The sequence below is a fragment of the Dendrobates tinctorius genome, unplaced genomic scaffold (assembly GCF_039654945.1).
Source record: "Dendrobates tinctorius isolate UK_male_01 unplaced genomic scaffold, ASM3965494v1 ptg000084l, whole genome shotgun sequence".
Classification (NCBI taxonomy): Eukaryota; Metazoa; Chordata; class Amphibia; order Anura; family Dendrobatidae; genus Dendrobates; species Dendrobates tinctorius.
In genome coordinates, this window is record NW_027361752.1 from 26,733,986 (window position 1) to 26,759,316 (window position 25,331).

At 45.2% G+C, this 25,331-nt stretch overlaps 1 long non-coding RNA gene across 1 annotated transcript in view; it reads right to left on the reverse strand.

Annotated features, from left to right (window-relative positions):
• Positions 1-1,432: 1,432 nt before the first annotated feature.
• Positions 1,433-25,331, reverse strand: part of LOC141097374 (uncharacterized) — a 50,420-nt gene continuing 26,521 nt past the window's right edge. Inside the window, exons 2-3 of the long non-coding RNA XR_012233935.1 lie at positions 3,529-3,573; positions 1,433-1,532 (exon numbers count right to left, since the gene is read on the reverse strand). This is a non-coding gene — a long non-coding RNA (uncharacterized lncRNA). The remainder of the gene's footprint in view (positions 1,533-3,528; positions 3,574-25,331) is intronic.

Below are 25,331 nucleotides of genomic sequence, written 5' to 3' on the forward strand. Positions count from 1 at the left end.
TAGTGTGCATTAGCTGCATTCACTGTAAACTGTAAATTGATGATAATTACAGTCAAATTAATCTGTATAACTTACCATATATATACTCGAGTATAAGCCGAGTTTTTCAGCACTTTTTTGTCCTGAAAATGCCCCCCTCAGCTTATTCATGAGTCATTGTCCCAGAAAGCTGAAGGGGGAGTGGCAGAGCAGCGGGTGACAGAGGCAGGAGCCGGTGGCTGTGGCTAAAGCCTGTGCCGCTGCTAAAGAGAAATTAATATTCTTTTCTCTTATAGCATGCACAGTTACAGCTGCAGCCGTTGGCTTCCAGAAGACATCCTATTCACCCTCCAGTGTGTCCTGCATCTCGTTGGTTCTGGTTTCCAGCAGCTCTTCCTGTGCTGAGTGATCACATGGCACCATTCATTAAGGTATTAAATATGCACGCGTCTCCACTCTCATAGGTGTGGAGCACATATTCATTACCTTAATGTGGTGCCACATGATCGCTCAGCACAGGAAGAGCTGCTGTAAGCCGGCACCAATGAGATGCTGTGAGGGAATGCTGGGGGAGGGTAAGTAGGATTTTTTTTTGTTAAATGAAGCATGCATACAAGGATGTGAGGGGGGAAGCCACGCAAATAAGGACAGCGACTGTGAAGCCAAGCATACCAGGACAGCGACGGGGGAAGCCACACATACCAGGACAGTGACAGGGGGAGCCACGCATACCAGGACAGGATGGGGGGAGCCACGCACACCAGGAAAGGACAGGTGAGCCATGCACACCAGGAAAGGGATGAGGGGACAATGCATACCTGGCTTAAACTCAAGTCAATAAGCTTACCCATTTTTCCATGGCAAAATTTGGTGCCTAGGCTTAGGCCTCTTTCACACTTCAGTTTTTTGCATCAGTCAAAATCCGCCAAAAGGACGGATGGCGGATCCGTTTTAGTACTGATGATGATGTTTTTTTTGACGGATCCGACAAATGAAGAATTTTAAAGGAATCGCAGCCTGGAAAAGGAGAGAGAGAGAGAGAGAGAGAGAGAGAGAGAATGAATTGTTTTTTTTTTTGTCCGGCACCCAGAAAGAATTTCGGGTTAAATGAGTGTCTGGAGGATCCGCCACAGAAAAAAACGTTGCAAGCTCCGTTTTCAAATCTTTGAGGATTGTGACGGACGGCAAATTTTGGCGGCTCCTCAAAAAAAACGGATGCAACGGACGGCAATCCGTCACAATCCGCCAATAATGGAAGTCAATGGGGAAAAAAACGGATCCTCAAAAGAAAATTGAGGATCCGTTTTTTTCAAAACCTGGCGGATTGTGACTGATTGCAAAAAACTGAAGTGTGAAAGAGGCCTTATACTCGGGTCAGCTTATACTAAAGTATATACTGTACTTTAGATCCAGAAAATAATCGCAAATGACTTAATGATTTTTCATGGACAGGAAAAAAAGTGCTTTATTTTTATGGACTTTCCTGGAATTTCTGGATTGTTGGCAACCGTGATGCGACAGTGTCCCAGCGAAGAACGACACCACTGAAACACCTGAAACAGAAGAGGATAGTGAAGAAGAAGAGTGCAGACAGAGGAAACATTCAAAGCATTGGTTGCAGGGAATAGGTATTGAGATGGACAAAGTGAGAATATGATTTTTTGAAACCCTTTCTGATACTCAGAATCCAGAAAAACGATGGCCAGCTGAAAATATCGATAATTGAATTATAAAAAATTAGGATTTTGAAATCCAAATTTCAGAAAATTGTGACCTCTTTGCAGTAAATGCATAGTAATTCCTTAGAAAGTCACTTATCTTTTGCGACATTAAAAAATACACAATTATTGACATTTGTTAATATTATTAGGCATTCCTATTTTCAAATCAGAAGGAAGACATGCAAAAACTTAAAAAAAATCATACAGCAAAGCATCTAAACAGCAATTTTTTAACACCTTATGTTCTGGTTTCCTTTTTCTGCAGCTATTTAGCACCAGATGACCTCTAAGCCTGTGTATATGATGAGTTTATGCTTCTGTTTATACTAAAATCAATGGAGTGCAGATTGGTCAATTTAATCCTCAACACCTTCATGACCGGGCTATTTTCAGGGCTTTTTTTTGTTTTTATTTTTCCCTCCCCTTTTAACAAAAGCCATATCTTTTCCATTCACATAGCCGTATGAGTGGTTGACTTTTGTGGAACAGGTTGTGCTTTTGATGGATATCAATAATTTTATCATGGAAAGCTAGAAAAAAGTGCGTTGAAATTGCAAGAAAAAGTGCAATTCCACAACAGTTTTTTATTTTTTTCATTTAATATGTTCACTATATGTTAAAACTGACCAGGTAATATGATTCTCCAGGTCAATTACACAGATACCAAACATGAATAGTTTTATTTATTTAAGAGGTTAAAAAAAATATAACAAAAATGTATTGCTTGTGTTGCCATTTTCCGAAAGGAGTAACATTTTCAATTTTCAGGATATGGGGCTGTGATAGAGCTTATATAATTTGCCATCACCAGACTTTTCTACTCATGCCATATTGGAGTGGATATGATGCTTTCATCGTCTCTTGTTACATTTTATAGCTATGCTGCAGTGGCTAAAAAAAGTAATTCCGGCATTTTGATTTTTGTTCTCGTTATACTGTTTACTGATTGGATTATTTTATTTTATGTTTTGATTGGATTTTTTCGAATGCAGCCATACCAAATATGTGTATTTTTTATTTATTTTTTAATTGTTTTATTTTAAGTGGGACAAAAAGGGGGGTGGGGAAATTAGCATTTTTGTATTCTTCATTTTTTCTCATAGTTTTAAAAACTTTTTTTTCTAGAGACTGACAGCAGCATTTACCAGGTAAGCAGCCACGGCGACTGTTAAAGGCACATGATGGCTGATTAATTCAGCCATCATCTGCTGGGAAAGATAATGGTTGGTATTCGAGCACTCATTAAAGTGACAGACATAACATATGACGTAAATGTACATCATATGTTGTGAAGGAGTTACGTCGTTTTTGTCCAGGATTAGAAAAACTTGGCTGCTTTCTTCCAAAAACGTCACCAAGCCTATTTATAGGTGGTGTGTGATTTTGCAGCTCAATTCCATGTGAATGAATGTGGTTCATCTGTAATGCCACACACAACCTGTTCTATGGCAGAGAGCACCATGTTTTCTAATCCCTGATATGACTTTAATTTTGTTAACACTATGTATTCTAAGTGACAAACTGTGTAGCAATTGTTAAGAATGTTAAGATTTGCCTATTTATAAAGAGATAGACTTTTTAACAATGATTAGATATTTTAAATGAAAAGTTTCGCTGTGTTTAATCAGATTTTCCATACAACTAGAATTAATTTTGCAAAGTTATTTTATCTCAACTATTATAGTGCACAATAGAAACAATGATAAATCCACTTGCAAATCTGTAAGTACATTTCATAACATGTCCCTATATTTGTATGGAATTTTATGAGATGGATTTATGATGCAAATAAGTGATAATATCTTTGAAATTCACTTTGATACATTACCGAAGCGTTGGATTTTGAGTTGATTGAAGTTCTTTGATCAATTCACTATCAATGTGAACATGAAAAGGTTATTAGATAAAGTACAGTGTGTACTAATGCTATATGGAAAGAAGCAATTACAGAAAGGTCATGTTATGGATAACAGCTCTTCTTTGCACTGAATTAGATAAATAAATTAATTAAAACATACTGTTGATCAAAATGATCACTACATGAGGCTCAGAACAAAAACATCAGTATAACACAGGAGCATTCGTAGAACACTGTGACATCTAAGTGTTGAGTAAATGTGCAGTAATGAACAAACTAAAAGATCAATTGCATAATATATAACAATAAATGTTACAATGAGGGGTAGGAAAGTCACTAATTGCATTCTTGTGTTTCTTATTGCTAATATAGGGTCAACAATATCTGCAGTATTGTGTTGGAGGAAGACATCATGAGTCACGACACATGAGTCTTAAGGTACTGTCACACTTAGCGATGCACCAGCGATCCCAACCAGCGATATGACGCGGTCAGGATCGCTGGTACATCGCTAAGTGGTCGCTAGTGAGCTGCCACACAGGCAGATCTCACCAGCGACATCGCTGGGGATGGGGGTCGCTACTTACCTGTCACACCAGGCGATCCTGCGTCCTTCCGCCAGCATCCACGCGTCGCTCATTGTCACAGCAGGAAGCGCCGCAGGAAGCTGACGACGAGAAACAGTCCAGCCTGTTCTCGCGCGATCAGCGATAACCAGCGGGGGAGCGGGTTGTAGGTAAGTATCACACACAGCGATATCGCTAGCAATATCACTATAACATCACAAGTTATAGCGATATTGCTAGCGATATCTCTTAGTGTGACAGGCCCTTAAATCTTCAGTGGGGCTCACAAAATGTCCACACTCGAAGCTACTTTTGTACACTGCCTTTATGCATTATGATTTGTGCATTAGGGTATAGTCATGCTGGAACAGAAAAGAGTCTTTCCCAAACTATTCCAAAAAAGTTGTCAAAAATGTCTTGGTATGATGAAGTTTTATGATTTCTCTCCACTGAATCTAAGAGGCGACCCATGAAAATCCAGAGTTTGACCCCTGAAAACCAAGAACATTATATTATCTCTCCTCCACCCAGCTTTAGGGCTGGCACATTACAGTCAGGCAGGTAATGTTCTTCTGGTATTTGCCAAACTCAGACTGATTCATCAGATGCCAGACAGAGAATACTCTTCTACAATTGGCCAGCCTGCTCAGTTGCATTATGCATTATTTTAACCAGAAATCTTATGAAATCTTTTTTATGCTTAGAAGAATGGCAATCACAAAAACCCTTCAACTATGTCCACCAACCCTGACGTTACATGTACTGATTAAAACTTATTACTATTACCACTTAAAAGAAATAAAAAACAATCATTATTCAGTTTCAGTTTTGGAAAAAAAAAGGTATAAAAATGTAGAGATAAAAAAACAATTAAAAAAATTGAACTTCGACAAAAAACTTTGCTTACAGGTTTAAAGATGTTTAAAAAATCAATAAAAACTAGAACACAAAGTTTAAAGGGGTTGTCAAGGCTTGTGACGAAAGTCTGTGAATGCAGATTTTTGAATTTCACAGATCACAAATCATATGCTGTCAGATTTCTTCCAATGCTGGAGGCGATTTGGGGCAGTCATGTGAACACAAGTATCCGGTATACCTACTTTCGGTCATATTCTGTCTGGACGCACATGACCTCACTAAATTCACTTGCATTGAATGATGCAGAACATGTCTAGTTGTAATGTGACTGGCTGTATTCATATTGCATACTTGCCTGCTATCGACTCTGACACCGGAGAATCCTCACAGTGCACGTCGTGCATATGTGAGGAGCCAAAGATCTGCAATAATACATAGGGCATAAAGACTAACGTCACACAACTGGACAATTCCTTTGCCTACACCAAGTTTTACAATGTGTTAAATGTTCCTATGTGGTATTTAGATTGAAAATCCCTGGGTTGAAGGACAAGCAAAAAGTCACAATATTTTCTGATTTTGTATTTACTCAACTTTTCACTGTTATGACATTTGAAATATGATATTTTAATTTAAACACCACCTAAATAGTGATAACGAAAAGCGTGTACAAAGAAAAGAACTCATCTTCCTTAAAACACATGTCCAATGTCATAAAAAAGCAATAAACTTGGGAGTACAGTTGTAATTTTCAGTTATAGGAAAACGTAAAAGCACCATGAGTAAATCCACACAGGTATAAAGAACATATAAGCTCTATACAGACAGTGTCCCTTATGAGATTAAAACTCTGAGTTCAATATTGGCACCAAGTGTTAACTCATTGACACTGAAGAGCTCAGCAACATGATAATCTGTAGAAGGCTATGAATTACATTCCTTGTCATGTCTGATATCAGGCAACATTTGGCATAATGATGGATTATCTCATTCCGTATGATAGAATTCATCAATATGTATGCATCCGTGGCATGTTATGTTGTTTCTAATATTTTCTAACATCAAGACAAACAATTTTAAAAATTAAAGAAAAATGTCTTATTCAAATGAAGAAGCTAATTCTGAAAGGGATATAAAGCATTACATCTAGGATAGTAGATTATTGGCACTGGTAGAAATATTACAAGAAACTTTCACTACTCTATGAAAGGGAAATTACTATTTCAGCATCAAAAGCGCTATTGCAGTTATGTAGTTGATGGAATCAGGTAGTTTATGGAGGTCTGTGAGAAAACATCTCTCCATCAGACACCTCCAATTAAAAAATAGATTGTTAACACAGTGTTTTCCTATTGGTGGAGACTAATGGTCATATGCACGTCCATTGGTAGCCATTTTGCAAACATTAGAGCTGTACAGTCTTTGGGATGTTCTGAGCCCTTGTACCTGCTCCAAGTTCAGGTAGTGAAAGAAAGCTTCTTACCTTTTGTTGCAGCTGTCCTGACTTGTCTGTCTGTCTGGGCACAGCAAAAAAAATTGGATCAAGCTGTCCTTTGAATAAGCGTGTCTCTTTTTGGGAGCCAGGTTTTGTCATTGTCATGTACTGTGGGACGTTCTGAGATGTTGTTCCTGCTCTAAGTTAAATTGTAAAATCCAAATACAAGTACGGAGGAGCCACGCTGGTACATTGAGCATCTAGAAAGATCTCTGTTTATTATATGATTGGTCAGCGTTTATACAGGCATTTTCTTTACATACATTTCAGCAATATAATTGGCTCAGCTTATCTCTACATATATGATGGCATTAACATAAATACATCTCATTGGCTAAAGTTTATCTACATCAAGCTGAAGTATTTAGGTGTGCTACCTCTTAGGGGTACTTCACACTAAGCGAGATCGTTAGCGAGATCGCTGGAAAGTCACCGATTTTGTGATGCAACAGCGACCTCGCCAGCGATCTCGCTACGTGTGACACATAGTGGCAACCAGCCCCCCCGCTGGATATCGCTGATCGTGCTCGAATGTCCCAGGCCATTTTTTGATCATTGGCGTCCCTCTGGCCAGCATGCATCGCTGTGTTTGATGCCGACGAGCGACCTTGTTGGCGACGCAGAACACATGGATGCAGGCATGAGTCGTCAGAATAGCTGCTGTGTGACAAGGTCCCAACGACCGCCGAGGTCGTTATACGGATCGCCTCATCGTTGCGTAGATCTGCCTGTTTGACAGCTTACTAGCGATCATGTAGCGACGTACCAGCGATCCTTATTAGGTCGTATCATTGTTGGGATCGCTTAGTGTAATGCTACCCTTACTTTCACTTTGCTATGTGTTATCATTAAGTCCCGTTAAACAAAGAAATTCCTGAGACGTCTTATCTCAAAACATACACAGACTCCAAATTTAAAACCAAGGAGAAAGATGTAGAATAACCAAAATGGAGTCAGTAGAGACAAATAAATCCTGTTCTCACAGCTGCAATAACAAGTGCAGGACAAGAACTTGCATTACTTGTGTATTAGAAAATAGCACAAAATCATGTAATCAGCACTAGAGTTAAGCGAAACGGGTCGAAAAAATTCAAAAGTCGCCGACTTTTGGCAAAGTTGGGTTTCATGAAATGAAACCCGACCCTAGGATGAGGTCGGCCACGAGGTCGGCGACTTACGCGCCAAAGTCGCGTTTCAAAAGTTTGTTTTGCGCTCTTTTTCAGCCAATCAGGATCCACGGACACTGTGGGCAACGTGATGACATAGGCACGGGTCACCACCATCTTTCAGAAGGGCATGCAAGTGATTGGCTTGCTTTGGTGGGCGTCACAGGAGGTATAAAAGGGCGTGCACGCCGACCGCCATCTTACTTCTGCCGATCTTAGCATAGGGAGAGGTTGCTGCTGATTCTGTAGGGAGAGCGTTAAGCAGGGAAGAAGACAGAAAAACTGCTTCTGCTGCTAGCGATTTGGCCTGCACAACACACCAGTCACTGTGTGTGCAGTGCAAGGGGAGGCTATATAGTGGTGTATCAGTGGTGTTGGTTGTTGGGCTGCCTTCTAAGGCTTCCTGACAGGCTGGCATTGCTGATTACCCACTGCTCCGCAAACTGCTTTTTTAAAAGCAATCCAATCTCAATTATCCTCTAGTCACTTTGGTCACAGCTGCGCCATCGAGCCTGTCACATAGCGCTCAGATATTCATTGGGCCTCAAACTGCTTTTTTAAAAGCAAGCCCAATTTTTTTTTTTTGTCCTGCTGAGAAGAAAAAAAAACTGCTTCTGCTGCTGATAGCAATTTGGCCTGCACAACACACCAGTCACTGTGTGTGCAGTGCAAGGGGAGGCTATATTGTGGTGTATCAGTAGTGTTGGTTGTTGGGCTGCCTTTTAAGGCTTCCTGACAGGCTGGCATTGCTGTTTACCCACTGCTCCGCAAACTGCTTTTTTAAAAGCAATCCAATCTCCCTTATCCTCTAGTCACTTTGGTCACAGCTGTGCCATCGAGCCTATCACATAGCGCTCAGATATTCATTGGGCCTCACACAATCCAAAAGTGTCCAGTGTCCAAAAGTGTGTGCAGAGATTCAAAATCTCCCTTATCCTCTAGTCACTTAGGTCACAGCTGTGCCATCGAGCCTGTCACATAGCGCTCAGATATTCATTGGGCCTCACACAATCCAAAAGTGTCCAGTGTCCAAAAGTGTGTGCAGAGATTCAAAATCTCACTTATCCTCTAGTCACTTAGGTCACAGCTGTGCCATCGAGCCTGTCTCATAGTGCTCAGATATTCATTGGGCCTCACACAATCCAAAAGTGTCCAGTGTCCAAAAGTGTGTGCAGAGATTCAAAATCTCACTTATCCTCTAGTCACTTAGGTCACAGCTGTGCCATCGAGCCTGTCACATAGCGCTCAGATATTCATTGGGCCTCACACAATCCAAAAGTGTCCAGTGTCCAAAAGTGTGTGCAGAGATTCAAAATCTCACTTATCCTCTAGTCACTTAGGTCACAGCTGTGCCATCGAGCCTGTCACATAGCGCTCAGATATCAGTGGGCCTCACACAATCCAAAAGTGTCCAGTGTCCAAAAGTGTGTGCAGAGATTCAAAATCTCACTTATCCTCTAGTCACTTAGGTCACAGCTGTGCCATCGAGCCTGTCACATAGCGCTCAGATATCAGTGGGCCTCACACAATCCAAAAGTGTCCAGTGTCCAAAAGTGTGTGCAGAGATTCAAAATCTCACTTATCCTCTAGTCACTTAGGTCACAGCTGTGCCATCGAGCCTGTCACATAGCGCTCAGATATCAGTGGGCCTCACACAATCCAAAAGTGTCCAGTGTCCAAAAGTGTGTGCAGAGAATCAAAATCTCACTTATCCTCTAGTCACTTAGGTCACAGCTGTGCCATCGAGCCTGTCACAGAGCGCTCAGATATCAGTGGGCCTCACACAATCCAAAAGTGTCCAGTGTCCAAAAGTGTGTGCAGAGATTCAAAATCTCACTTATCCTCTAGTCACTTAGGTCACAGCTGTGCCATCGAGCCTGTCACATAGCGCTCAGATATCAGTGGGCCTCACACAATCCAAAAGTGTCCAGTGTCCAAAAGTGTGTGCAGAGATTCAAAATCTCACTTATCCTCTAGTCACTTAGGTCACAGCTGTGCCATCGAGCCTGTCACATAGCGCTCAGATATCAGTGGGCCTCACACAATCCAAAAGTGTCCAGTGTCCAAAAGTGTGTGCAGAGATTCAAAATCTCACTTATCCTCTAGTCACTTAGGTCACAGCTGTGCCATCGAGCCTGTCACATAGCGCTCAGATATCAGTGGGCCTCACACAATCCAAAAGTGTCCAGTGTCCAAAAGTGTGTGCAGAAATTCAAAATCTCCCCTGTCCTATAGACACCTTGTACCTTGTTTTACATACTATATAGTTTGTTGGATTTTGTCTACATTTCTACCAAAAATGAGGAAGGCTGGTGGAAGAGGCCGTGGAATTGGGTGGGGGTTGGCAGCTAGTAATGATGGTGTTGGTGGTGGATCTGATGGTAGTGGCAAGAGCAAAATAGGACCGAATGCAGGAGGTGTTGAGCCTGCGTCATCGTCTGGCTACATCAGGCCTCGAACGCTTAGTTTTCTAGGAGTTGGCAAACCGCTTTTAAAGCCAGAGCATCAGGAAAAAGTTTTGTCTTACATTGCTGACTCAGCCTCCAGCTCTATCGCCTCCTCTTCTTCAGTTGTAAAAAGTAAAAGCACTGAGTCGTCATTGGAGACTCATGTTCATGAACCACACCTTTCCTTGTGTCCTTCACCCCAACCAAGATTGAAGGATGACGCAGGCCATACTACTGATTACTCCATGGAGCTGTTTTCACATACCATGCCTGGATTATCAAGTCAAATGGTGAATTACCCAGGCCAAGATGAATCTGACATGGAGTGCACTGATGCACAGCCGCTGATGGATGATTCTGCTGGTACATTCACTCAGAGCACTACATTGTCCTCGCAGTGTACAGAGCCAGATTCTGACCCTGATGAGACTCAGGTGCCCCTTCCCGCACACTATACCACCATACACGGTGACACAGAGGAAGGTGCACATGACATAGAAGAGGAGGTGATGGATGACCCAGTTGTTGACCCAGATTGGCATCCATTGGGGGAAGAGGGTGCTGCTTCCAATAGCTCAGATGAGGAGCATCCACAGCAGACATCGACATCGCAACAGCTGTTATCTGGCAGGCCCGGAGCACTCCAAACACAGGTTCCAAACATCAAAAGAGTTGCTGGACAGCTTGTCCAGAGGGTCAAAAGATCACAGCGTGCTAGGCCGCAAAATGTCTGCCAAAGTAGGAAGAGTGCAGTGTGGCACTTTTTTGAACAAAATCCTCATGATCAGGCCAAGGTTATCTGTAAGAAGTGCGCAAAGACCTTTAGCCGAGGGAAAAATCTGAAAAATTTGAATACCAGTTGCATGCTTAGACATTTAACCAGCATGCACTTGCAAGCGTGGACACAACACCAAACCTCAAGTGCCACATGTGCAACTGATCACAACGAAGGTAGTCAGCAACGCTACATTGTTTCCCCCACTGTAAGCCCACCGGTTAGCACAGCAGCAAATGTTGAGGAGTCGTTGCAAGGCCACAGCAGTCAGGGAATCCCACTGTTATATCAACGAAAGACTGATTCTAGGCCATCAGAAAGAACACCAACTCCATCACCATCATCAACCCTCTCTCAGTCCGCCCTGTCCACCGCTACTTCCACCATATGCAGCTCTCAAGTCCAGCTCACCCTCCCAGACACTATGAATAGGTCAAGAAAGTACTCAGTCTCTCATCCGCGTACACTGGGTTTGAACGCCCACATTGCCAAACTAATCTCGTTTGAGATGATGCCCTTTCGGTTGGTGGAAAGCACAGCTTTCCGCGAACTCATGGCCTATGCAGTACCACGCTATGACCTACCCAGTCGCCACTTCTTCTCTCGCAAAGCCATCCCAGCCCTCCACCATCATGTGAAAGACCTCATTGTCCATGCACTCAAGCAGTCAGTGAGCGGAAAGGTGCACCTCACTACTGATGCATGGTCCAGTCGGCATGGCCAGGGTCGTTACGTGTCCATCACTGCGCACTGGGTTAATGTGGTGGATGCAGGGTCCACAGGGGACAGCGGTGGTGGGACAGTGCTGCCTAGCCCACGGTAAAGGAAACAGTTGGCTGTAGGCGTTCCACCCTCCTCCTCCTCCTCCTCCTCCAGAAGCGAAAGCTCGTCCACAGAGCGCAGTCGTACGAGCACTCCATCTGCAGCTGCCACTGTTGCACACGATGTGTCCCCCTATCGAGCAGCTAGTGGAAAGCGTCAGCAGGCTGTGTTGCAGATGATGTGTTTGGGCGACAGACATACCGCCGAGGTGCTGGCCGAGTACTTGAAGCGACAAACTGAGTCATGGCTGGGCAGTGTACATCTTGAGGCAGGCAAGGTAGTTAGTGATAACGGCCGTAATTTTGTGGCAGCCATAGCCCTTTCAAAACTCAGCCACATACCTTGCTTGGCTCACACCTTGAACCTGGTGGTGCAGTGCTTCCTCAAAAATTATCCGGAGTTAACAGCCCTGCTCCAGAAGGTGCGAAGACTGTGCGCGCACATCCGCCGGTCGCCTGTACACTCCGTTCGTATGCAGAAGCTGCAGCGATTGCTCCACCTTCCCAACCACCGCCTCATTATCGACATTGCAACAAGGTGGAACTCCACCCTGCACATGGTGGAGCGGCTGTGCGAGCAGAGGCAGGCCATAATGCATTTGTGGGAGGATACACGGCCAGGCACTTTGAGAGCAGACATGGAGTTGACAGGTGTGCAGTGGTCGAAGCTGAAAGACCTCTGTAAAGTCCTTCAGTGTTTTGAGGAATGCACACGGCTGGTAAGCGCAGACGACGCCATCCTAAGCATGAGCATCCCACTTATGCGTCTGCTCATGCAAACTTTGACGCACCTTAAGGAGCAGGCGTCTGCAGCCAATGTTGATGAGGAGGAAGAGTAGGAGGGAATCCTTGATGACATTCAGCCATTGTCTGCTCAGGGACCTCTCCTGGACGAGGTGGAGAAAGAAGAGGAGGAGGAGGATGATGATGGGGATGATTACTTAGGGGAGGAGGATGCATCTCGTGGGGCAAGTGAAAATGTTGGCGTGGCAAGGTCTGGTACAGGGTTTGTGCGTGACTGGAGGGATGTGGATTTGCCAGAAAGTGCTCCTCCAACCAGCACTCGCAGTGCATCATTGACACCGGGAACATTGGCCCACATGTCAGATTATGCCTTGCGGATCCTAAAAAGGGACCCCCGCATTGCCAAAATGATGAACGATGACGACTACTGGTTGGCCAGCATCCTGGATCCACGCTATAAAGGCAAATTACAAAACATCATGCCACATGAGAACCTTGACCTAATATTGGCTAATAAACAAGCAACTCTGGTAAATCGGTTGCTTGAGGCATTCCCCGCACACAGCAGCGGTGATGGTTCTCACACGAGCCGTACGGGCCGGGGGCAGCTTGGCAGAGGTGTTCGTGGTGCACACAGCAGAATTGGCGTTGGAGACAGGGGTTTCATGACAATGTTGTGGACTGATTTTTCAAATACCGCTCACACAACTGGTAATACTGCATCGATGGAAAGTGACAGGAGACAGCAGTTGTCAACCATGGTTACAAACTACTTTTCCTCCCATATCGATGTTCTCCCACACAGGTCATTCCCCTTTGACTATTGGGCCGCTAAACTGGACACCTGGCCTGAATTGGCACAATATGCCTTACAGGAGCTCGCTTGCCCAGCTGCAAGTGTGCTATCGGAAAGAGTCTTCAGTGCAGCTGGATCAATCCTGACAGAAAAAAGGACCCGTCTGTCAACCCAAAATGTGGATGATCTAACCTTCATTAAAATGAACCATGCATGGGTTTCCAAGGATTTTGTCCCACCTTCCCCTGATGACACATAGGGTGACAGAAAAATGGCTTGCTTTGGTCCACCTCTTCCTGGGACTTGACCTATTTCGCCTTTTGCATCAGCTGAATGTCCAACATCAACATATGCCACTTTCTAAAACTCCCTAACTGTGCTGCCTCCCCCCCATGGCCGGGGTCACCACCTAGCGCACGACACCGTGCGAGTGCCGTTGCCCTGGACAGGTGGGTAGGCCGACTCTTGGGCGCGGGCACTGGCACAGGGTCCCTCATAGAGCAATCAAGTGTCTCTGACGGTGGTGGTGCACACCCGCCGTCAGACACACCGCTGTACTATGAGGGGCCCAGTGCCAGTACCGACGCCCACGAGTGGGCCCCCCTTGCTTGGGCAGGGCCCCAGCATTTGCAATCTTTACCTCTCCCTGCTCCTCCGCTGTGTAATCTGGGCCGTCAAATCCATACTGTGCCTGACACCGTCTGAGCCTGCCTCCTGAGACATATATTTTGAATATGTACACTATCCATACATGTTATCTGGGGATACGGTACCCTTTCTAACCTTTGTGCAATCACGTGCAATCCATACTGGGCCTAACACCGTCTGAGCCTGCCTCCTGAGACATATATTTTGAATGTGTACGCTATCCATACATGTTATCCGGGGATACGGTACCCTTTCTAACCTTTGTGCAATCACGTGCAATCCATACTGGGCCTAACACCGTCTGAGCCTGCCTACTGAGACATATATTTTGAATGTGTACGCTATCCATACATGTTATCCGGGGATTCGGTACCCTTTCTAACCTTTGTGCAATCACGTGCAATCCATACTGGGCCTAACACCGTCTGAGCCTGCCTCCTGAGACATATATTTTGAATGTGTACGCTATCCATACATGTTATCTGGGGATACGGTACCCTTTCTAACCTTTGTGCAATCACGTGTAATCCATACTGGGCGTGAGAACGGCTGGCGAGCTGTTAAGCAAGCTACAGCACCTGTGGTTTGCACACGTAAGTTTTTCATTTTTTCAGGAATGACGGTTAGGCCTAATTCCGGAACTGCAGTTGACCTGCACTTACTGGGAAATCATTGTTCGCGGGTAATAATTGTAATCAGTGATCCCCATCACTAACGTTGTTCAGCGGGTTATCTGCACCTGTAAGCGACAAACGCTGGCCTTTTCAGTGTAGCGCACATGCAGCCACGGACATGTAAGGGCATGACACAAGTAAGCCGGTCTCGGACCGCGGGGCATGACGGAGTCTCGTTCGTTAACGGAATTAAGCTTGCAATGTGTGAATCTGTTCTGTAGCTGGCATGGTTGATTTTTCCCAGGTGGAGTCGAATTTAACCGTAGGCTCCACTCCTGGTGGTGCCCTTCTGGACATTCCTTTAAGGTTCAGCTTTGCAACCATACTGCCCACGTAAAACAAACAATTTGCCTTCATGAACGCTGTTTGGAGGGTCATGACTCGTGGGAATAACGCCGCCCAATCAATTAACCTGCTAGAGAGATCCTTCGTTGCTCCCAAGCATGACATCACACTCCCTAGGAGGAAGGTAATGCCACTGTGGCGACCGTACTCCTGGGGGCGACACAAGTGCACTGATGCCCAGCCACTGCTCGATGAATCTGCTGGTACATTGACCCAGACCACTACATTCACCTCGCACGCTACACGGCCTGAATCTGACCCTGATGAAACTCAGGTTACCCTTCCCATATACAGTTCCATCTTACACGGTGACAAAGAGGAAGCTGCAGATGAAATTGCAGGTTCGGCCCACCCGCCATCAGACACACCACCGTACTATCAGGGGTCCTGTGCCAGTGCCGTCGCCAACGAGTGGGTCCCCCCTGCTTGCTCAGGATCACAGCACTTGCAAGGTTGAAATACTGTGCAGTGAGATGGAAGATGGGGACGACGAGGAGTCCAGACTAGTACAGGGATTCCCTAGCGAGGAGACTTATTTGATTGTTTTCAATGTTGGGACAGCAATTTTTGGGGAGCACGTTACTCTGGAGAATGATAGATGGGGCCCACCATACACTGGAACATTCCAAAGGTGGACATCAGACACTGGAGCAGCATTTACAGGGCCCATTATACACTAGAGCATTAGAAATGGGGCCCATTATGTTTGGAGCATTATTTGGGCCCATAAGACAGTGGAGCTTCATCCATGGGGACCAACATATACTGTAGCATTATGTGGAGCTCATCATATACTGTTTCAAACATTATATGGGACCAATGATTCTGTATGGAGAAATAGATGGGCCTCGTCATGAGATGTAAAAAGTGAAGTATTTTTCATTGTACTATACCGCTATTTCTCTGCCGTATCGGAGCATGATGAGTTTTGGTATGTGTTAAAGGGGCGCTCTTTCGCCCAGGGCACATGAAAACCTGGAGCCAGCCCCCCCCCACAACTTTAGCCAAATAACCCCCATTTTTCAGTGCGTAACTTGTATTATGAAGTTAATTAAGGTTGACAAGCTTAAGTAAGAAGAATTGATGCTTTTGGCATTCAAATGGGCACTGTAGGTGTGTTTCCTGTCCTCCTCTCACTGCCGACTTTTATTCCCAATTGACTTACATTGGGTTTCGTGTTTCGGGACGACCCCGACTTTTCCCTATAATTGGACGATCTTGCTCGACCCAACTTTTGGAAAAGTCGGGTTTCACGAAACGAAACGCGACCCTAAAAAACCAAAAGTCGCTCAACTCTAATCAGCACATTTGTTACAATAGTTTTTTAAGTGCATAGCGAATTAATTCTACTTGTCCAGATCAAAAAGGTTCACTTGATTTTATCCTTACAGGGGCTTGACTTAGGAAAGTCTGACTGACGGCTTCACTGTAATGACCCCTCCCAAAACCCACACTTACCCCTTCTTAACTTAAATAAGACACGACTGCGTGACATTGGATGTAAAAGGCCACAGCAGCCCTGTTTATTAACACCAAACAAGCAATAACATTTTATCCATAAACGTAGAAATATTCCATAAACATAACCACCAGCAAAAGGAGGGGGGGGTAAATGAAGAGTCCATTGTACATGATTGCAACACCAGCTCCACCACGTGCCCTCAGCCGCACCACACCGGCTTGAGGACACCCAGCCGAGTGTTGCAAAACCCATTGTACATGATTGCAACACCAGCTCCACCACGTGCCCTCAGCCGCACCACACCGGCTCGAGGACACCCAGCCGAGTGTTGCCCAACCAATGTCCTGCTGGGACCCAGCCCAGCAGGGACCCACGTTAACATGTCCCGCTGTGACCGAGCACAGCAGGGTCCCACGTTAACATGTCCCGCTGTGACCCAGCACAGCTGGGACCCACCTTAACCAATTATACCATTGCACCACCAGGGGTAACCCGCTCCTGCACTGGGTTCACCCCCCCGCTCTTTGTGCAATCCACCGACTTCAAATACCCCCCTCCTTTCCGCCACCGCGAGCACGTATGACACCTTGTACGTGCGAGTACCACCAGCAAAAACCCAACCCGAGCCGACTCTGCGGCTCGAGTAACCAATGTTTCTGTACCAAGACCAATCAATCAAAACTGATCCCCATTAGACCTCACAATGCCAACCTACACCAAAATACCAGTACAACAAGGTCAGCCACACCCAAGACCTGCAACTAGCCAACCGCATCGTCCAATCCTATGCACCGCCTGCGCGACCAGTCCCCAACCTGAGCCGCCGCCTCTGCCTCGTTGAGACCACAACATTGCAGGCGCCTCCGAAAATTATACTTCACCTAATAATTAATCAAAGCCAACCATTATTGCCGTGAACAAAAGAACCTACATTGGTTCCCCAAACCTCCGATAGATTCTTGAAAATGTGCCCAGTAAAACCCACTATGTAGTCATTCCAAACAGGAGCCCCTATGGACACCAACATGAGCACGGCTCTCAGGCAGAAAATTGCACTCCACCTGATAATAATCAAAGCCAACCATTATAGACGTAACAACAGAACCTACACTGGTTCCCCAACCTCCGACAGATTCTTGAAAAACGTGCCCCACTATATAGTCATGAACAACAACACGAGCATGGCTCCCAGGCAGGAGCATTCAGGCCCGATGTCTCAGATCAAACTCCTTGACGCCCCAGCGACCAAGTCTCCACCACACACGTGCAGTACCAAAACACTGTTGGTCCCGTCAACCCTGCGTGATAGCATCTATCTTAAAATATCCACCCAACTAGAAAACATAAACCAATCCACCCCGTAATCACCACGACCCGGAACGAATTAATTGTGTGCATCACCCGTGCACTTCGAACCCAGAATCACAACACTATTGTTGCCACCCTCTTACCAAAAGTGAGATGTACTCCGCACCCATTCCCCGCTGAACTGCGGATTCGACACTACTCACAAAAGAAAGAAAAGCGACTCCACACCACCTGAAGTCCAGGAAAACTCAGACACACATCACGTCTCCCGAAAACCCCAGACACCATAAACCCGGGCCATCCGTCAAAACATTGCACTCACCGGTGCCCGATGCTTGTCCACCACTCAGCCTTAAAGCACCGCAAAAAGCACCCCCAAACAGAGCACAGCCCCAGACGATTACCAGGTCCTTAGAATCATTAAAAGTCAATGCACATCGCACTAGCTTCCCCTGCCACAGCGTACCACCAGCCCGACATTAATGAAAGTAATGTTATAGCTGCAACCTGCTCACCCACTACCTAAAGTACACCTCCCCCGCAGCAGCGCTGCACCACAACCGTGTCCCCATAATACCAGCCGGTCCTGACAAGTGCGCATAACGGAATAAATGACATAGCCATGTATTGCCGGACGGGCTACACCCACGCGGGAGACCATTCACACGGCCATCGAAACAACATGTCCTGCCTCATGCTCTATACAGAATTCCTGACAAATGGAACAACACCCGCTGGATAAACAAACCGTTCACCAACCAGGACCCCCCGAGACCAGTAAAGCACACGCTGGGTTACCCAACTCAAATGTTGCATCATCCTTGCGCAACACTTCACCCTGGCCCCCCCGTCCGGGGGCACCCAAAAAGAAAAGACTCTAAGGAGAGCTGTATACCCAGAAGGCAAAGCAGGACCAGCTGCACCCACATTAAACCTCCTAGCCTATTGTAACGAAAAACTATCCACTCTGTATAATAAACTCCTACGTAGCTGCAATCAACGGCTGTAACAAATACCACCCGATACAGTCTGCCAAAAGCTCAATCGGCAACCCTAAAGAACCGCAGTGAGAACCCACCAGTCCTTACGTACAAAAGTTGTTAAAACTGCCCCAGGGCAGCCACGACCAGCAAATTACCGTAAGAACGCCATATGACTGCAGATCATGCAAAAACCCCCAGTGGCTCGTAGCCCCACGTATTCAGTAACCAAAATCAACCCCCCAAAACAGCAGCGCGATATACACGGGAACCTAATAACGACCCCCAACCTGACACGATGTACTCGTTAACCTAACCTGACTTAGACATAGGGCCCCAGGTGAATCAAACACTTTGACTTATCCAAACACATGATAACCGCAACAACGCCCTGAGCATGAAGAAACCCAAAGTAGTCAAGGGTTGGACCATGAACAGAAATAAGCACACCACCTTCCCTAATACCAGATAGTAGTCCCAGGTTGGACCATGAACAGAAAATAAGCACTGCACCATCCCTAATACCAGATAATCCCCGACTACCACACAGAAACCAAACCACGGACCTCAACAACCGGACATTGACCAACCATAACCCCAGCTCCACGCCATATCTACGTACCCCCAGAAATTAACCAGGAAAACAAATCCGGTAAAAGGTCAACTCCAAGCCCCCGGGGGAAATGTCATCCATTGCTGCCAGAAAGGCAGGTTCCCGAAAGATCTGCCGTCCCAAGCATCTCGACCTCACCAGAACGTCTGCCGCAACAAACCAAAATGCCCCTAGTGAACATGAAAACCCTTAGTACACTCAAAGCCCCTATTGGAGAACCGAACCCGGCATATAAATAAAACACACCCTAATGAAAACTCGACCACCTACCCCCTCACCTCTGACCAGCAATAGAACACACCCCACTGTAACGTGAAAGATTAAGCCGCCCGATGCACTACCCAAACAGATCACCACGTCAGTGAACTGCCATCCAACCCTTATCAAATACTAGGCGCGGCGATAAAACTGCTCACCACATCAGTGAACTACCATCAAGCCCTTATCAAATACTAGGCGCGGCGATAAAACTGCTCACCACATCAGTGAACTACCATCAAACCCTTATCAAATACTAGGCGCGGCGATAAAACTGCTCACCACATCAATGAACTAACATCAACCCTTATCAAATACTAGGCGCGGCGATAAAACTGCTCACCACATCAGTGAACTAACATCAACCCTTATCAAATACTAGGCGCGGCGATAAAACAGCTCACCACATCAGTGAACTACCATCAAACCCTTATCAAATACTTGGCGCGGCGATAATCCTCCAGCCCAAAGACCCCATGCCTATAACAATAAACCATAAAACTGGCATGGATATGGCTATCCACCACCGCTCTGCCAATATCCGTATCACCACCTGAATTACTCACAAACTGCCATGGAATCACCACCAGTCATACACAAACACCCAGAGAATGCAAGCACAATTATACTAACCAAAATAAAATGATGTCGTCACCTATAGATATACCCACTATCATAAAAGCAAACTAGCATGAAATTAAAAAATACCTCCCAACACTCATGAAGTGCACAAAACAGCCTCCTGGACCACAAAGCAACCATTCCCTCACAGATTCGAACGCTGTCCACATGGACCAGCCGCGCATCTTTTCGAACCCCCAGACAAACACCCGAAACCATACGTAGCAACACCCTTCCCAACCAATATAATCTAGACATTAATAAAGGTTTAAGTGAGCCTTACTTACTAGGCTGACTCCGCGGAACCCCACGGAACAGCCGTCACGTGTCCTCCGCGTCGAGCACCGCAACTGCGATCTTCTCCATGGATCTACGCCGACTGCAGCCCTCCTGGGCCGCAGCGCCAGCGCCCAGACCGATTGTCCGTCCGGGAACGCATGGCAAAAAGTCACTGGCTCGGAGCCTCAAACAGGGGTGGGAGGTTGGCACTCCAGCCGCAGGCAACACCTCCTGAATCTGGCACCCAACGCCAGGGGAACGCGATGCCGGACCACATGACCTGTGGCCCCTGGCAGCTGAAGGGTGGCCACATGACCGAGCCACCGCCCGCTTCCCCCCAGCGCCGCAAGAAAGGAAATGAGGCCGGTGAAGTCACACACCACCTCGCCACCGGGCTCCTTGCCGCGTCACGTCACCGCCGTCCACTGATGCCGATGACCGCGCCGGGTCAGGTGACCACGCCGGGTAACGTGGCCGTGACGTGCGCGTCACCACTGTATGACGCGATCCGAAATGGAGGGGAGGCCGGCCACGTCACTCACCGCCCCGTTACCTTGCTGCCTGCTTCTCGACTTCTGGCTCCGGCCCCGCGATGTCTTCTGCAACAGGTCTGCTAATGGGGCTCATCCTCCGCTGCAATCTTAACTCCGGGCTGAGGTGCTCAGGAGGCCGTGATCGTCGCTGCCGCTTCGGAGGCAGAGGGGTCCCATCTTCTCCGCCGTCGCCATCACCAGACCATCGCTGCAGCTGTTCCTTCATCCACTGCTGGCCGCGCTGCTCCATCATCCTCTTCATCTGTGCCATGAGGTATTCCATCTTCTGGATCCAAAGATTCAAGCTGAAGTCCCAGATGTGAGAAGCTGACGATTCCGGACGTCTGCAAGGTAAGGAATGACCATCCCCCACAGTTCTGCCCTATATATCCATCCCACTACTGACCACTCCCTGCCAACTCACATTGCACAATAAGCCCCATAGCTCCAACCCACACCTTCCCCACAAGCACAAAGCACTACTGACCACTCCCTGCCAACTCACATTGCACCATAACCCCATAGCTCCAACCCACACCTTCCCCACATACACAAAAGCACTACACCTTACCCTTCACTAACCCTCAGGCCTAGCATCCCTCCTTAGTCATGTGCGCCCTCCCTGTAGCCCCTTTGGGGCAGGCGTCCGGGCTTGCCTTTCAGGTTGTGTGCGCAGAGTAGCTGCTTACTGTTGAAGAAAGGTGAGGTGAACATGAAAGAAGTCAGAACAGAACCAGGGAAGCAATAAGTAGGATAGAATCTGATAAAAAAAAAAAAAAAATTCAAGGTTAGCCATGTCAGAGTCCAGGAATAGAAGAGCGTGGAATGATTAGACAGTAAAAAGTGCAAAATGAAGATAACCTCCAATAGTTAAACTTGAGAATAATCAGAAGGAAAGCCAGAACATAATAAAACATGGCAATCCAAGAGCAAACACATCAGATGATCAAAATCCTCCTCTCCCCATATTGTTACCCAGCACATAAATCATAAGCGAGAATATAATAGCCTTTTGTGTATTAAAATTACATATGGACAGCCATGACATTTCTCCTGTTTCGCCTCGTCCACACTTTGAAATTCCATTTCCACTATTACTCAAATTAGTTTCCTTTTCAAAGAAGTTCATAACATTATTCTTGCTACAAATTCATCCTCCCCTTTTCCCTGCGCTTGGATATTACTTAAACAACATTAAATACTTTACTTCCTCTGTCTCGTATTTTGAGAGCGCACCTAGAATCCATTATATCAAGCTTTTTTTATGTAGCCAATTAAGTATTTTTCATTGAATTAGCCATTAAATTTAATTACAGTTAGAAAATAAACTGCGGAGTATACTAATCCTTGTGAACACTTTCCTTTCTGATCTTTCCTCAAGTGAAATATAACTATGCAAAATACTCTCAATTTTTGGCAATTATTATTCATTTTCTATTTTTTTGCTGTATATTTTGCAACTGACAGGCCAATGATTGAATACAGCATGGGTTGTAATCCGCTGACAATTTATATAACATTTAAAAAGCATTTTACTAGGGATGTATAAGACAGGCTAGATCTTATAATGACTTGCAGTTTCTCACTCAGACTACATTACTAAGAAAATTGCCTCTGAAGCAGACCAATCTGAGATTTCTTTTAACCCCTTCACTACCAAGGGTGGTTTGCACATTAACTCCCGGGCCAATTTATACAATTCTGACCACTGTCCCTTTATGAGGTAATAACTCTGAAACGCTTCCATGGATCCCGGTGATTCTGACAATGTTTTCTCGTGACTAGTGTTGAGCATTCCGATACCGCAAGTATCGGGTATCGGCCGATACTTGCTGTATCGGAATTCCGATACCGACTTCCGATATTTTTTCAATATCGGAATTCGGCATCGGAATCGGAAGTTCAGTTGATTGACGGCCTGACGTCATCATGATGCGCGGTGTGTGCGCATCATGATGCGCCGTCATTTCGGGCCTTCCGGGGGTCTCTGCCGGCCTGCCGGGGGGCTGTGCCGGCCTGCCGGGGGGCTGTGCCGGCCTGCCGGGGGGCTGTGTGGACTGCCCGGGGTCTGTACCGGCCTGCCGGGGGGCTGTGCCGGCCTGCCGGTGGTCTGTGCACCCTGTGGGGGTCTGTACCGGCCTGCCGGGGGGCTGTGCCGGCCTGCCGGGGGGCTGTGCTGATGTCCGGGGGTCTGTGCAAGCATCGTCCGATGGGACTACAAGTCCCATCGGGCGATGCCTGCTACCATGACAGTGATTGACACATTAGCCAATGATGGGACAGTAGTAGTCCCATCATCCGGCTAATGTGTTAAATGTTAAAAAAAAAAAAAAAAAAAAATACTACATACATACTACATGCTACATACATACTACATATATACTACATACATACTACATACATGCTACATACATACTACATGCATGCTACATACATACTACATATATACTACATACATACTACATACATACTGCATGCTACATACATACTACATACATACTACATACATACTACATGCATGCTACATACATACTACATGCTACATACATACCACATACATACTACATGCATGCTACATATATACTACATGCTACATACATACCACATACATACTACATACATGCTACATGTATACTACATGCTACATACATACCACATACATACTACATACATGCTACATACATACTACATACATACTACATGCATGCTACATACATACTACATACATACTACATGCATGCTACATACATACTACATGCTACATACATACTACATATATACTACATACATACTACATATATACTACATGCATGCTACATACATACTACATGCTACATACATACCACATACATACTACATATATACTACATGCATGCTACATACATACTACATATATACTACATGCATGCTACATACATACTACATGCTACATACATACTACATACATACTACATATATACTACATACATGCTACATACATACTACATACATACCACATACATGCTACATATATACTACATGCATGCTACATACATACTACATATATACTACATGCATGCTACATACATACTGCATGCTACATACATACTGCATGCTACATGCATGCTACATACATACTACATACATACTACATGCTACATACATACCACATATATACTACATACATACAATACATTCATACAATACATACATAGACATACAGTACATATAACATAGAGTAACATACTTACCAATACTTGTCACATTGTTCCCCGAAGCCATTGTCGTCTACGGAATAAATATTAACATAACAAACCACAAAAATACTCACCCACGATCCGAAGCAGTCCACGAGTGTGTCCCACGACGATCTTGGGTAGAGAACTGCAGCATCAGATGATGCTGCCGTTCTCTACGGGCTGCAGGAATCCAATGACGGAAGGTAGGTATCCTTCCGCACTGTATTCCTCCGCCACTTAAAAAAAAAAAAAGTCCCTAGTCTCACTTTATGCCATTGCTGTGTGGGAATTTCCCACACAGCAATGGCATAAAGTGAGACTAGGGACTTTTTTTTTTTTAAGTGGCGGAGGAATACAGTGCGGAAGGATACCTACCTTCCGTCATTGGATTCCTGCAGCCCGTAGAGAACGGCAGCATCATCTGATGCTGCAGTTCTCTACCCAAGATCGTCGTGGGACACACTCGTGGACTGCTTCGGATCGTGGGTGAGTATTTTTGTGGTTTGTTATGTTAATATTTATTCCGTAGACGACAATGGCTTCGGGGAACAATGTGACAAGTATTGGTAAGTATGTTACTCTATGTTATATGTACTGTATGTCTATGTATGTATTGTATGAATGTATTGTATGTATGTAGTATATATGTGGTATGTATGTAGCATGTAGTATGTATGTAGTATGTATGTAGCATGCATGTAGCATGCAGTATGTATGTAGCATGCAGTATGTATGTAGCATGCATGTAGTATATATGTAGTATGTATGTAGCATGCATGTAGTATATATGTAGCATGTATGTGGTATGTATGTAGTATGTATGTAGCATGTATGTAGTATATATGTAGTATGTATGTAGTATGTATGTAGCATGTAGTATGTATGTAGCATGCATGTAGTATATATGTAGTATGTATGTAGCATGCATGTAGTATATATGTAGTATGTATGTGGTATGTATGTAGCATGTAGTATGTATGTAGCATGCATGTAGTATATATGTAGTATGTACAGTGGGGCAAAAAAGTATTTAGTCAGTCAGCAATAGTGCAAGTTCCACCACTTAAAAAGATGAGAGGCGTCTGTAATTTACATCATAGGTAGACCTCAACTATGGGAGACAAACTGAGAAAAAAAAATCCAGAAAATCACATTGTCTGTTTTTT